Source organism: Castor canadensis, chromosome 19 (genome assembly GCF_047511655.1).
Source record: "Castor canadensis chromosome 19, mCasCan1.hap1v2, whole genome shotgun sequence".
In the NCBI taxonomy this organism is placed as follows: domain Eukaryota; kingdom Metazoa; phylum Chordata; class Mammalia; order Rodentia; family Castoridae; genus Castor; species Castor canadensis.
The window spans coordinates 36,814,914-36,827,805 of record NC_133404.1 but is presented as its reverse complement, the minus strand read 5'-3'; the positions used below and the strand labels follow the sequence as shown (position 1 = coordinate 36,827,805).

The following is a 12,892-nucleotide window of genomic DNA, read 5'->3' as shown; positions in this document are numbered from 1 at the left end:
AAATATTTTTTATAAAAATGGAGAACAGGAAGATAAAACAGTTCCTGTTTGGGGTGTTGGTGCCAGTGAGAGAGTAAGGATATAAGGAAAGGATGTGGGAGTGTGAATATGGTGGAAATACTAGTCCTCAGGTATGAAAATGGAAAAATACAACCTGTTGAAACTATTCCAGGAATGGGGGAGGGGGATAAAGGAGAATGATGGAGGGGGTGAATTCAACTATGATATATTGGATGAACTTTTGTAGATGTCACAATGGACCCCCAGTATAACAATGATAAAAGAAAAATTCTCAAAAAAGACTGCCAAGGGCACTGGAAAGGGAGCAGAGGCTAAGGCGGGAAGTGAGTGTGGCCACTGCCAGCAAGATCTTGGAGGACTGTCACTGGCTAAGTCTAGATCAAGGTCTAGTTCTAGGACAGTTTTAAAAAGAGGTCTCTCCTGAGCCATTGGCCCAGAGCCTTCAACCCATCTGTGGAGCAATGCCTTTAGGAAAATTCTGATTAACACAGATCTGGATCTGCAGAGATTCCAGAGTCCTGGGACAAAAGAAAATAACCCAGATCTCAAAGGAAGTATAGAAGAGCCTCCGAAATACAAAATCCCAAAGAGAAACAGTCTCAAAACACAAGAAAAAAATTGGTGTAAGAGAAAGCAGGAAGAAATAAAATTATAGCAATGGATCATATTTACAAAGACTTTAGAACTTTCAGATACAGTGTACAACTAGGTATGCCAGCTGAGCTTAAAGAAGTGAAAACAAGGAGACGAGGGAAGCAAGAGTGTTCACATTAACAAGCACATTTGAAATCAAGTACAATTTCTGGGGATGAAAATGTAATTCAGATTGTAGACTCCTATGAAAAGGTTAAAGAGCATAGTCACACTCGTAGACCATATGTGAACTGAAAGACACATTTGCATTTGGGGACTCTTCTTTAGACATTAGGTATAAATTACTAAGTGTCCCTGCAATGAGGAATTATGGTCAGTGAACCTCTTTGTCTAAAAATATTATTTTATGTTCATTCCTTGCATTTCCAAAGTTTTGTTATGAAAATATCTTACATATGGGATGGTTGAAAGAATAGCACAAAGTAAAAAAAATAGTGTATGTATTTATTATATACAAATGTGTTTTTTTCTGAATTCTCTCAAATCTAGTGAACAGCAAGCACAATAAAGAATTACATAGCTGGATACAACACAGGTAAGTTGCAGAACAGCAAAGAAAACAAAGATCTTAAAATCAGCTAGAAATTCTTAAAAAGCAGAATTAAAAAGAGAGAGATAAGGAAAGAAGGTAGGAGAGAGACGGACACACAGGCAAAGTTACCAGACATCTCAATAGTACAGAAGAAGCAAGAAGAACATGAAAATAATATTTTCAAAGTACTGGGAAGAAGTGATTCCTACCTAGAATTTTGTAGCTGCCAAAAACTGTCTTTCAAGAATAAAGCAGAACCTTACCCAAGTGTTATACTTAGCATCTGTAATACCATGAAAAAGTCAGACAAATCCAGAATGTGAGATATTTTATGACAATTACATTCAAAACAGTCAGCTCATAAAAAAGGTGAGAGCAGTTTTAAGTTAAAAGGGATTAAAAATGTAATAACCAAATATAAGATGAAACTTATTATAAGGTAAAATAAAATGAGGGGAAATCAGCTATTAAAGAGTCTTTGGAAGCAATTTGGAAAAATTAAAAACGAGCTAGATATTATGGAGCTGATGTTTCTTCAGTGTGATAGTGGGATTGTAGTCATGTAAAAGATTGTCTTTTTAAAAGAATTTCTGGCTGTAGTGGGGTTTGAATTCAAGACCACATGCTTGCTAGGCAGCTGCTCTACCACTTAGCCACTTAGCCAGGCTAAACAGTTTGTTGGTCCTACTCCCAAACACTGATCCAATAGGCCTGGGTGGGCCTAAGAATTTGCATATTTTTTTGGCAGAACTGGGGTTTGAACTCAGGGCCTTGTGCTTGCAAGGCAGGTGCTCTACCACTTGAGCCACACTCCCAGAAGAATGTCCTTATTTTTGAAAAATGCATGCTGAAATATTTAAAAATGACATACTGCAATATTTACAGCTTGCTTTCCCAAGGGTCAGCAAACTAATTAAATACATTTATCTTGGTTTTGGTATTATTCTTTTCATTATTCCATATTTTAAACATTTTCATGATACGTAGTTGGATATACAAAGGATACTGTTGAAATAAAAGTGTTTTCGGGGCTGGTGGAGTGGCTCAAGTGTGGAGTGCCTGCCTAGCAAAAGTGAGCCCCTGAGTTCAAACCCCAGCACCATCAGAAAGTAAAAAAATGTGTATTGGATAAAAAGAAATTTGTGGGCTATCACTCATTAATGTCTACAGAATTACATTCAAGTTGTATAAGACAAAATAAAATTGTTAACATGTAAATATCTAAATAAACACGACTGGGCAAAAATATAGTTTATGTAGTTAAAATGCTAAAAGACAAAGTTGAATACCTGGAGAATAATAATACCTATTCAGAGGAGGAAGAGTGGTGTTAAAATATTACAAGGTTCTTATATTGGGCAGGAGGAGGATAAATATATTAATTTATACTGAATTATGGCTGTTAGAATTTTAAGGATAACTATTAAAGAATAAAATTGTAAATACATCTTCCAAACTGGTACAAAATGCAAAGGGGAATGAGAGGACTCTAAAAATAAGGTGAAAACACATGAAAGGTCATGGGAAACACATGGTGATTAAAACACAAAATAAACTGAAATAAAGGCAAAACTTTATCATGGAACTGAGAAGGAAGCGAAATCTCATTAAAATTCAGTGATTATGCACCTTGATTAAAAAAAACAGGATATAGTGGAACAGAATAGAGGACCCAGATATGAAGCCACGCAACTATAACCAACTTGTCTTTGACAAAGGAGCTAAAAATATACGATGGAGAAGTAGCAGCCTCTTCAACAAAAACTGCTGGGAAAACTGGTTAGCAGTCTGCAAAAAACTGAAACTAGATCCATGTATATCACCCTATACCAAAATTAACTCAAAATGGATCAAGGATCTTAATATCAGACCCCAAACTCTTAAGTTGATACAGGAAAGAGTAGGAAATACTCTGGAGTTAGTAGGTATAGGTAAGAACTTTCTCAATGAAACCCCAGCAGCTCAGCAACTAAGAGATAGCATAGATAAATGGGACCTCATAAAGCTAAAAAGCTTCTGTTCATCAAAAGAAATGGTCTCTAAACTGAAGAGAACACCCACAGAGTGGGAGAAAATATTTGCCAACTATACATCAGACAAAGGACTGATAACCAGAATATATAGGGAACTTAAAAAACTAAATTCTTCCAAAACTAATGAACCAATAAAGAAATGGGCAAGTGAACTAAACAGAACTTTCTCAAAAGAAGAAATTCAAATGGACAGAAAACACATGAAAAAATGCTCACCATCTCTAGCAATAAAGGAAATGCAAATTAAAACCACACTAAGATTCCACCTCACCCCTGTTAGAATAGCCATCATCAGCAACACCACCAACAACAGGTGTTGGCGAGGATGCGGGGGAAAAGGAACCCTCTTACACTGTTGGTGGGAATGTAAACTAGTACAACCACTCTGGAAAAAAATTTGGAGGCTACTTAAAAAGCTAGACATTGATCTACCATTTGATCCAGTAATACCACTCTTGGGGATATACCCAAAAGACTGTTACTCCAGAGGCACCTGCACACCCATGTTTATTGCGGCACTATTCACAATAGCCAAGTTATGGAAACAGCCAAGATGCCCCAGCACTGACGAATGGATTAAGAAAATGTGGTATCTATACACAATGGAATTCTATGCAGACATGAAGAAGAACGAAATGTTATCATTCGCTGGTAAATGGATGGAATTGGAGAACATCATTCTGAGTGAGGTTAGCCTGGCCCAAAAGACCAAAAATCATATGTTCTCCCTCATATGCGGACATTAGATCAAGGGCAAACACAACAAGGGGATTGGACTATGAGCACATGATAAAAGCGAGAGCACACAAGGGAGGGGTGAGGATAGGTAAGACACCTAAAAAACTAGCTAGCATTTGTTGCCCTTAACACAGAGAAACTAAAGCAGATACCTTAAAAGCAACTGAGGCCAATAGGAAAAGGGGAACAGGTACTAGAGAAAAGGTTAGATCAAAAAGAATTAACCTAGAAGGTAACACCCACGCACAGGAAATCAATGTGAGTCAATGCCCTGTATAGCTATCCTTATCTCAACCAGCAAAAACCCTTGTTCCTTCCTATTAATGCTTATACTCTCTCTACAACAAAATTAGAAATAAGGGCAAAATAGTTTCTGCTGGGTATTGGGGGGGGGAGGGAGGGGTCGGAGTGGGTGGTAAGGGAGGGGGTGGGGGCAGGGGGGAGAAATGACCCAAGCCTTGTATGCACATATGAATAATAAAAGAAAAAGGAAAAAAAAAACCAGGATATGCTTATGTTAAAATTTCTACAGCAGAGAAAAGTGATGGAAAAATAAAATGTTTAAAAAATATTTCATGTACAAACTGAAGAAAGCTGGTGTGGCTGAATTCATATACAAATAGAGTAAAAGAGGGAAATCATTAGTTAAGTTCAGAAAGCTAAGTACAAAATTTCAACCCCCAGGAAGACACATTGACTGAACTTGTAGTTTTTATTAAGATAACTCAAACAGGAAAATAAACCTTGATTGGTGATGTAAAACAGCCTTTTATTACTTATCGCCTTTGGTAGAACACCCATCCAATTATTTATCCATTTATTTAGTTGGGTTGTCTTTTTACTATAAGACTTTGAAAGTTCTTTATATATTCTGGATCCAAGTCCTTTATCAAATATGTGATTTATAAATATTTGGTTATAGTCAATAGCTTGCCTTCTCATTCTCTTACTAGACTCTTTTGAGAGCAAAAGTCTTCAATTTGAATAAAGTCTTATCTTTTTGGCTCTTTTGTGGATTGTACATTTGGTATTGTATTGAACAAATCTTTTCCTCCTTGGTTCACAAAACCTTCAAGAATTTTTATACTGTTAGATTGAGTTCAGGCATGTGCTCCTTCTTGAGTTAACTTTTGCATATTGTGTTGGCAGTGCATTTGCTTCTAGATGCATTGTGGTGTTCAAAAGACTTGAATGATGTTTTTGGTGACATTTATAGAATACTCTTCCCTGAAACAGCACCATACACAGCATTTAAGTTCACACAGAAAATTTACCAACACAGATCTTTCCCAAGCCATAATGCAATTCTCAATTCATTTAAAAGCACCAGAATAACCCACAGCATGTTTTTTTGCCACAAAAAATTAAGTTAGAAATTAATGACATAAAGATGCATAGAAAGATTCTCAAGTATTTGGAACTCGAATACCACTTATAAATAATCCGTTATCCAAATGGAAAGAAATCACCACAGAATTTAGAAAGTGGTTTGAGCAGAATGAAGGCAAGAATACAAAATATTAAAACTGATGAGTTCACCAGAAGGAGGAAATAGGAAATTTATAGAAGCAAATTCTTATCATAGAAAAGAAAGGTCTTGAATCAGTGATCTAGATTCTACCTTAAGAAGCAAGAAAAACAAAAGCAACTTAAGTTTTCATAAACAGAATAAAGTTCTAAAAGTAAAAGCAGAGTACACTCACACTCATGGCATAATAATTCACAACAGCCAAAAGATAGAAGCAATGGCAGATAAACAGATAAACTAATGTGACATATACTTACAATGGAATATTATTCAGCCTTAAAAAGGAAGGAAATTCTGACACATGGTCCAACGTGGACAAACTTTGATTATACTAAATGAAATAAGCAGTCACAAAAAAAGAGAAGCTACTGTGTGATTTAGTTATGCAAGGTACTCAGAGCTGTCAAACTCATAGTTAGAAGAGAGAATGGTGGTTGCCAGGGCCTGGAGGAAGGAAGAGGAGGAGGAAAGAACAGAAGTTGTTCAGTGGGTGAAGATGTGGAAGTCTCCACCACCAGTCTTTTCCACTTTCAGGTTTTAAGATGAAAAATTTCTGGAGACTGGTTGCACAAAACATGAATGTAAAACTACTTAACTGTACAATCAAAATGGCTAAGATGGTAGATTCTATCACAATTAAAATACTAAAAAAGAAACAGACACTATACTCAAACAATTCCTCATTCCCCATCTTTGAGTCTTTAAGCCATTTACATTTATTGTTGTGACCAATATTGCTTGGTTTAAACCCATCATCTTCATAGTTGCTATTTGCTCTCATTTTTTCTTTTTTCCTCCGACTTTTCTTTGAGGTGAACATTTTCATATTCCTTTTTATTTCCCTAACAGAATTGCTGGCAGCGTTTTTGAGGGGTCATGTGGGTTTAAAATATACATCCTCTAACTTACCAGTCGTCTTACAAATATTATATCACCTCATGCATAGTAAAACCTCACAAAAATATTCTTCCATTTCCTTCTCTTGGCCTTTGCACTATTGCTGTCATGCATTTTAATTTTTACATACATTATAGACAGTGTAATTTATTGTTATTCTTGCTCCAAAGAACAAATTATCATTTTTAAAAATTAGAAAAAGAAAGTACCCAAATTTCCCATCTTTACCACTTCTAGTCTTCACATCATTTGTGTAGATACAGATACCCATCTGGTGTCATTTCCCTTCTGTCTGAAGGATTTTAACATTTTGTAGTGCTTTTCTGCTGGCAATAAATTCCTTTATCTTTTCTTTATGTCTGAAAAGGTCTTTATTTGGCTTCATTTTTTGACAGATTTTTTTTTTTGGCCATAAAATTCTAGGTTTAGTTTTAAAATTGTATTTCAGTACTTTAAAATGTCACTCCACTATGTTCTGCCTCTCATTGTTTCTGATGGTGAATTGGCCATTATTTTTATTTGTGCTCATCTGGGGGTAATGGCCTTCCCTGGCTGTTTTTAAGGATTTTTCTTTTCATGGCTTTTTTTTTTTTTTTGCATTCTGATTATGACATGCTCAGGTATTTTCTTTTTTATGGTTTATCACCAAAATTTTTATTTACAGCTGGTCAATAGTAACAGTAGCAATTGTCATTTATCACTCTACCTCATCTCCATTTGGAAATCAAAATTTTTTTTCAAATTCTATTACAAAGAAAAAGCAAAGTCTACTGGGTTGTATGGAGGTGGGTGGAGAGATTCAATAAAATATATTTTTTACATTCTTCTGAACTGTTCTTAGATACAGTAAAAAGTAACATGATTGCAACCACTTTCTTTTAATTCTACCAAATGTAGGCTTCTTGACTTTGTTAAACCCAATTGTTAAAAATGTCAAAATTTATTGCGGCACTATTCACAATAGCCAAGTTATGGAAACAGCCAAGATGCCCCACCACTGACGAATGGATTAAGAAAATGTGGTATCTATACACAATGGAATTTTATGCAGCCATGAAGAAGAACGAAATGTTATCATTCGCTGGTAAATGGATGGAATTGGAGAACATCATTCTGAGTGAGGTTAGCCTGGCTCAAAAGACCAAAAATCGTATGTTCTCCCTCATATGTGGACATTAGATCAAGGGCAAACACAACAAGGGGATTGGACTATGAGCACATGATAAAAGCGAGAGCACACAAGGGAGGGGTGAGGATAGGTAAGACACCTAAAAAACTAGCTAGCATTTGTTGCCCTTAATGCAGAGAAACTAAAGCAGATACCTTAAAGCAACTGAGGCCAATAGGAAAAGGGGACCAGGTACTAGAGAAAAGGTTAGATCAAAAAGAATTAACCTAGAAGGTAACACCCACGCACAGGAAATCAATGTGAGTCAATGCCCTGTATAGCTATCTTTATCTCAACCAGCAAAACCCCTTGTTCCTTCCTATTATTGCTTATACTCTCTCTATAACAAAATTAGAGATAAGGGCAAAATAGTTTCTGCTGGGTATTGAGGGGGGGAGCGGGAGGGGGTGGAGTGGGTGGTAAGGGAGGGGGTGGGGGCAGGGGGGAGAAATAAACCAAGCCTTGTATGCACATATGAATAATAAAAGAAAAATGAAAAAAAAAATATATAAACCATAGACCAGAGCTGCATGACAATTTTGCCTATATTTATTATTGCAATTTTAAAAGAGACTATTAAAAACAAACTTTGTAAACTGCAAAAAAAAAAAATGTCAAAATTTGATAATTTATATATTCTATAATTTAAACCTCATATATTCAATCATTTTATGCATTTTATGAGATTCAAAAATCATCTTATAGACTACTGATATTTATATAATGGAGATTGTGAATATATTCTGAGAACACAGAGGTCTTGGCTTTTGTATAGCTCAGAATTCAAGGAATGAAATTGTTTTCAGGATATTAATATGTCTACCAGAACACTCATGGAGTATGGTACAAAATGTCACAGTGACTTCTATCAGAATGTCTAGTGCAAAGACTCCATCAGTGTCCTTCCTCTCAATTTAGAAACACAACTCCAAAGGGCTCCGTTAAGAGGCACATGTATGAATTTTTGCTTAAGTATCAGGCTTCAAGAAAGAAGGTGGATTAGAACTCAATTCATTGACTAATGTGACCAACTTCAAAAGTTTTTATTTTAGATGGTGACACTTAGATCTTGCAAAAGAGATCATTGAACAGTCACAAAATACATTAAAATACAAATTATTTTAAGTATAATTAAGAACAGATAAGGTCATTTCTTACATATTCTAAACTACCTAGTAAAGGAGAAATTTAAGTTATTCAATTAATGCAGATTTCATAAGAATAACTAGATGATAGAAAATATAAAACTTGAAGGATTTACTAGAATTGACTCTACCTCCATCAGCAAAACCAAATAATTATGACTTTCTCCTCTTATTTTGAAAAACTGGTTTACACATCCATTGATTAAGACACCCACACATCATTATCAAGAATCTTTTTTTGGTGGTACTGGAGTTTGAACTCAGAGAATTCTGCTTTCTGGGCAAGTGCTCTACCCACTGAGCCACACCCCAGTCCATGCCCAGGTATTTTCTTCCTATTTGCTGTCATTGACCTTCACTGAGCTTCTTGGGTCTCTTTCTAGGGTTCCTCAATTAGGACATTTTTCTGAAATTTTTCTCTTCACCTACCCCTTTTCTGGAATTCAAATTGCATGCGTTTAGCCAAGTGACCTTATTCTGGTCACGTTATTTTATTTAGTCTGATGCTTCATTATTTTATGTAGTCTTTTTCTTCTATCTTTATGTTGAGGTTTATCTTGCTCCAACTCCACTAATCATTTCTTCTCCACTAACTAATCTGCTGTCAATCTTATGTGGCTTTAAAATTTTTGTTATTGTATTTTTCATCTCAATTTGGATTTTATACATGTCCTGTTTCTCTTTTTAACATGTATTCTCTCTGCTACTTGAGCATGTGAGGAAAATCTCGAATTACTGCTTCAATGCATTTGTCTTCTAACAGTCATTTGTGTCATTCTATTGGTTGAGGCTGAACTTTCTGGTGAGGAGTCATATCTCACTGTTACTTTGCATGCCTAATTTTTCATTGGGTGGTAGACATTATGACCTTTTTACTTTGTTGAAGTCTAGATTTTGTGTAATCCTTTGAACATTGTTTGGTCTTGTCGGTGATGCTATCAAGTTACTTGTAATCAACCTCATCCCTTCACATTTTGTTTTTAGGTTTGTCATGAAAGCCCCAGAACAATCTTTCAGTGGGAGATAGTCCGACTATACTGAGGCATTAGCCCCTTGGCATTGCTGCTCTGCACCTCGTCTATCAGAAGTCTTTCCTCTCTAGCTGACAGGAATGAAAACTGGTTCTGATCCTGCAGGAGTGGGAACAATTTCTTCCTATTTTCTCCCTACTGGTTCTTTTTCCTTTCAGTGGTTTCCTTCATGTTGTAGGTCAATGCTCAGGCAAAGACTGAAGAACCCACGAGAAGGTCTTTGAAGCTCTAGTTTCAGTTGCCTCCTTTCCAGTATTTCACTCCATAAATCCTGGTTGCCTTGACTTTTCTGAACTATAACAGGATCATACTGCTGAAATAATTTACCCCACTCATGCTGTGGCCTGAAAACTTTAAGCAGTGAACTGTAGACCTTGAAAGGCTCATCCACTTTCCCCTTTACAGTAAGGGATCACTGTATCATGTTCTCTGTTGTCCAGATACCTGAAAATTATCATTACATTTTTACTAAGCTCCATTTTTAAGGACCAAAGTAGAAGAGTAAATCTGTCCCTTTTGTCCTATCATTCCAGTGATGTGTCAATTTTTATTTTCTATACATACACATGTTGTCTGGTACTGGAGATTGAACCCAAAACCCCATGATTGCTAGGTAAGTGCACTTCAGCTATGCCCCCAGCTCAACAGACCAAATTTTAAGTGGATATTATAAAGCAAAATACCAGGAGTAACCAAGATATTACCAAAGTGCTCAGACTTTCCTACTAGATATTAAGACTTAAGTATAAGGATGTAGTAATTAAGATAGTCTAGTTTTGGGGAGTGGAAAAATCCATAAATTAAAGCCCACAAAACAGACAACACACATGGAAATTTGACATCTGTTCATGGGAAGGATGTATTATGTAATAAGTTGTGCTAGGATTTAATCTTGAAAATGATCACAATCATCCCTGCCCTTTACCATATAAAAAAATGAATATAGATGTGATATTAACTCTTGCATTTATGACCAAATAGACATGTCAAAAGATATTAAGTAGCAGCCTTGTTCATGGTAACAAGGCAGAAGTAACCAAAGTATCCATCAAAAAAAGAGTGGATAGAGAAGTTTGATACAACCCTGGGATACTATGCAGAAACACAAATGAATTGTAACTAAACACATGAATAAATCGTTGAAGTATTATCACAGTGAAGTCATTCTTCTATTCTTCAATTTAAACAAAGTACAAAACCAAGAAGAATGAAATAGACATACTGTTTAAACACCCTATGTGACAAAATGAATGAAAGCAAAGGAATGATAAAAATTCAAGATGGTGGTTATTGTAGTTGGAAAAGGATGGATGATTAAAGATGCCTGAGGGAAGACAGAAATAGGAGTGGAGGAAAGCAAACAGACAGCCTGAATGGTTTTTATTAAGCTCTTTATAAAGTGGGGTTATGTATGTCTACTGTACCACTGTGCTTCATAATTTATAATATATAGCATCCACTCTTTTCAGTATGGTGAGCTCTTCATAAAAGCTGAAGAAACCAGATGCATTCTAGTGTCATACTCTTGAGGGCTCTGAAACTTCTAGAAGCCCCTCACCCTGAAGAAGCTCTTTTGCTTCAGATGAGACCTGTGTTTCCGTCCCACCCAACCACTTCTCTCTGCTGCTCCCCTGTTTTGCATAATGAACTCAGGATGCATCAAACCCCACCACACTTTGCCCCCACCGCTGCAGAAAGTAGTTCAAGTTTGCGTGCTTTTCCTTCACAGTATTGACCTTCTATCCTCAGAGAAGCTCTCCAAGAGTTTTCAACCAGCTAAAACTGCACAGACTGAATGCTACGTTGACAGCTGCAGGCATCTACCTTAGCAATGGGGGCACAGAATCCTCTGGAAGCAACATACAGATGGTGATTCTGGTTGGAGATTTAAGGAGAGCTTCAAGTGGAGGACAGCATCTGAACTGGACTTGGAAAGGCAAGATTTTGATACAGGGGGAAATGAGCAATCCTCGCTCATAGGGAAGTGTTACAGCATGAGAAAAATCACAGAGCTTTTGCAACGCTGAGTCTTTCCACTTGATTCATTCAGGGGGGAAGGAGCAGGTGACCAAAATTGCTCTGAGGTCACATCATGGAGACATAGTGGGATAGTAGGGAGTTAGATCCTTTCACTTTACAGCATGAGAAGTCATTCAAGCTTACTGAACAAAATATTGACATGGCCAGAGCACTATGAAGACTTAAATAATTACTCTTGAGTGCTTACTAGGGGCAAGGCCCTATATGTCTTTACACTGTGTGGGATGGAATGGGATGGGAGTGCAAAAGAAAGCCAAATGACTTAATACACAGTCCCTGCTCTAGTGGCTCAGAACACAGCAGAGCTAAGGAGAGTGATCAAGAGGTCAGGGCAAAGGACAGGACAGGACAGCCACCAGCTTCCTGGAAGCAAGTCTTTAGAGTGAGCCTCCTAACTTGGTTGGAATCGGTATGACTGACTAGAATAACTGTCCAAATTAAAGCACAAAGACTACATTTTGCCTTTCTCAGCACACTGTAAGTTGCGTTGGACAGTCATTGGGTGATTGCAAGTTGTCACTAGCAATTCTCAGAAAATGCACATTCACTCGTACAAAGGTAACAATACCAGCATGTCCCCAAGTCTTATGGACCCCAGCTGTAAGGTGGTAAACCATGGGAATTTGAATGGTTTTGTTGTGTAAGAATCATAGTATAATACCCATTAAAGGATGGATTCACTTTGGCCAGGCGGTCAGCTCTAAGAAAGGAATATATGAGCCTTTTTCACAGGAAGGCATCAAATTATTGACATTGGACACATGCAACAATTCTACACAACCTTGCAGCTTTGGCTTCAAATTGTCTGTACTGTGTGCTGCCTCATCTATCAGTCTAGATGAACGGACCCACCTGCCTGGGTGGTGAGGTGATCTATTTATGCTTGTCACTGCATAGTGACTGAGAACTTGATGACATGGAGAAAGCTGGGTCTCTTCCCCTCCACTTATCCATCATACCCCCAAAGTACCAACAGAACTCTTTTGAAAGAAAGAGGCTGCCAAGACATATGCTGAAATTATATTGTATTTCATCTTCCTTTGAAAGTAATGAGATAGTTTAACATGAAATGTAATTTAATAGTGCAATGTGGCTTTTTTCTTTT

The 12,892-nt window shown here is 36.8% G+C and overlaps 1 long non-coding RNA gene across 3 annotated transcripts in view; it reads right to left on the bottom strand.

Moving 5' to 3' along the window:
* LOC141419238 (uncharacterized) overlaps positions 1 to 12,892 on the bottom strand; it is a 139,558-nt gene that overhangs the window by 88,928 nt on the left and 37,738 nt on the right. The window lies entirely within an intron of this gene.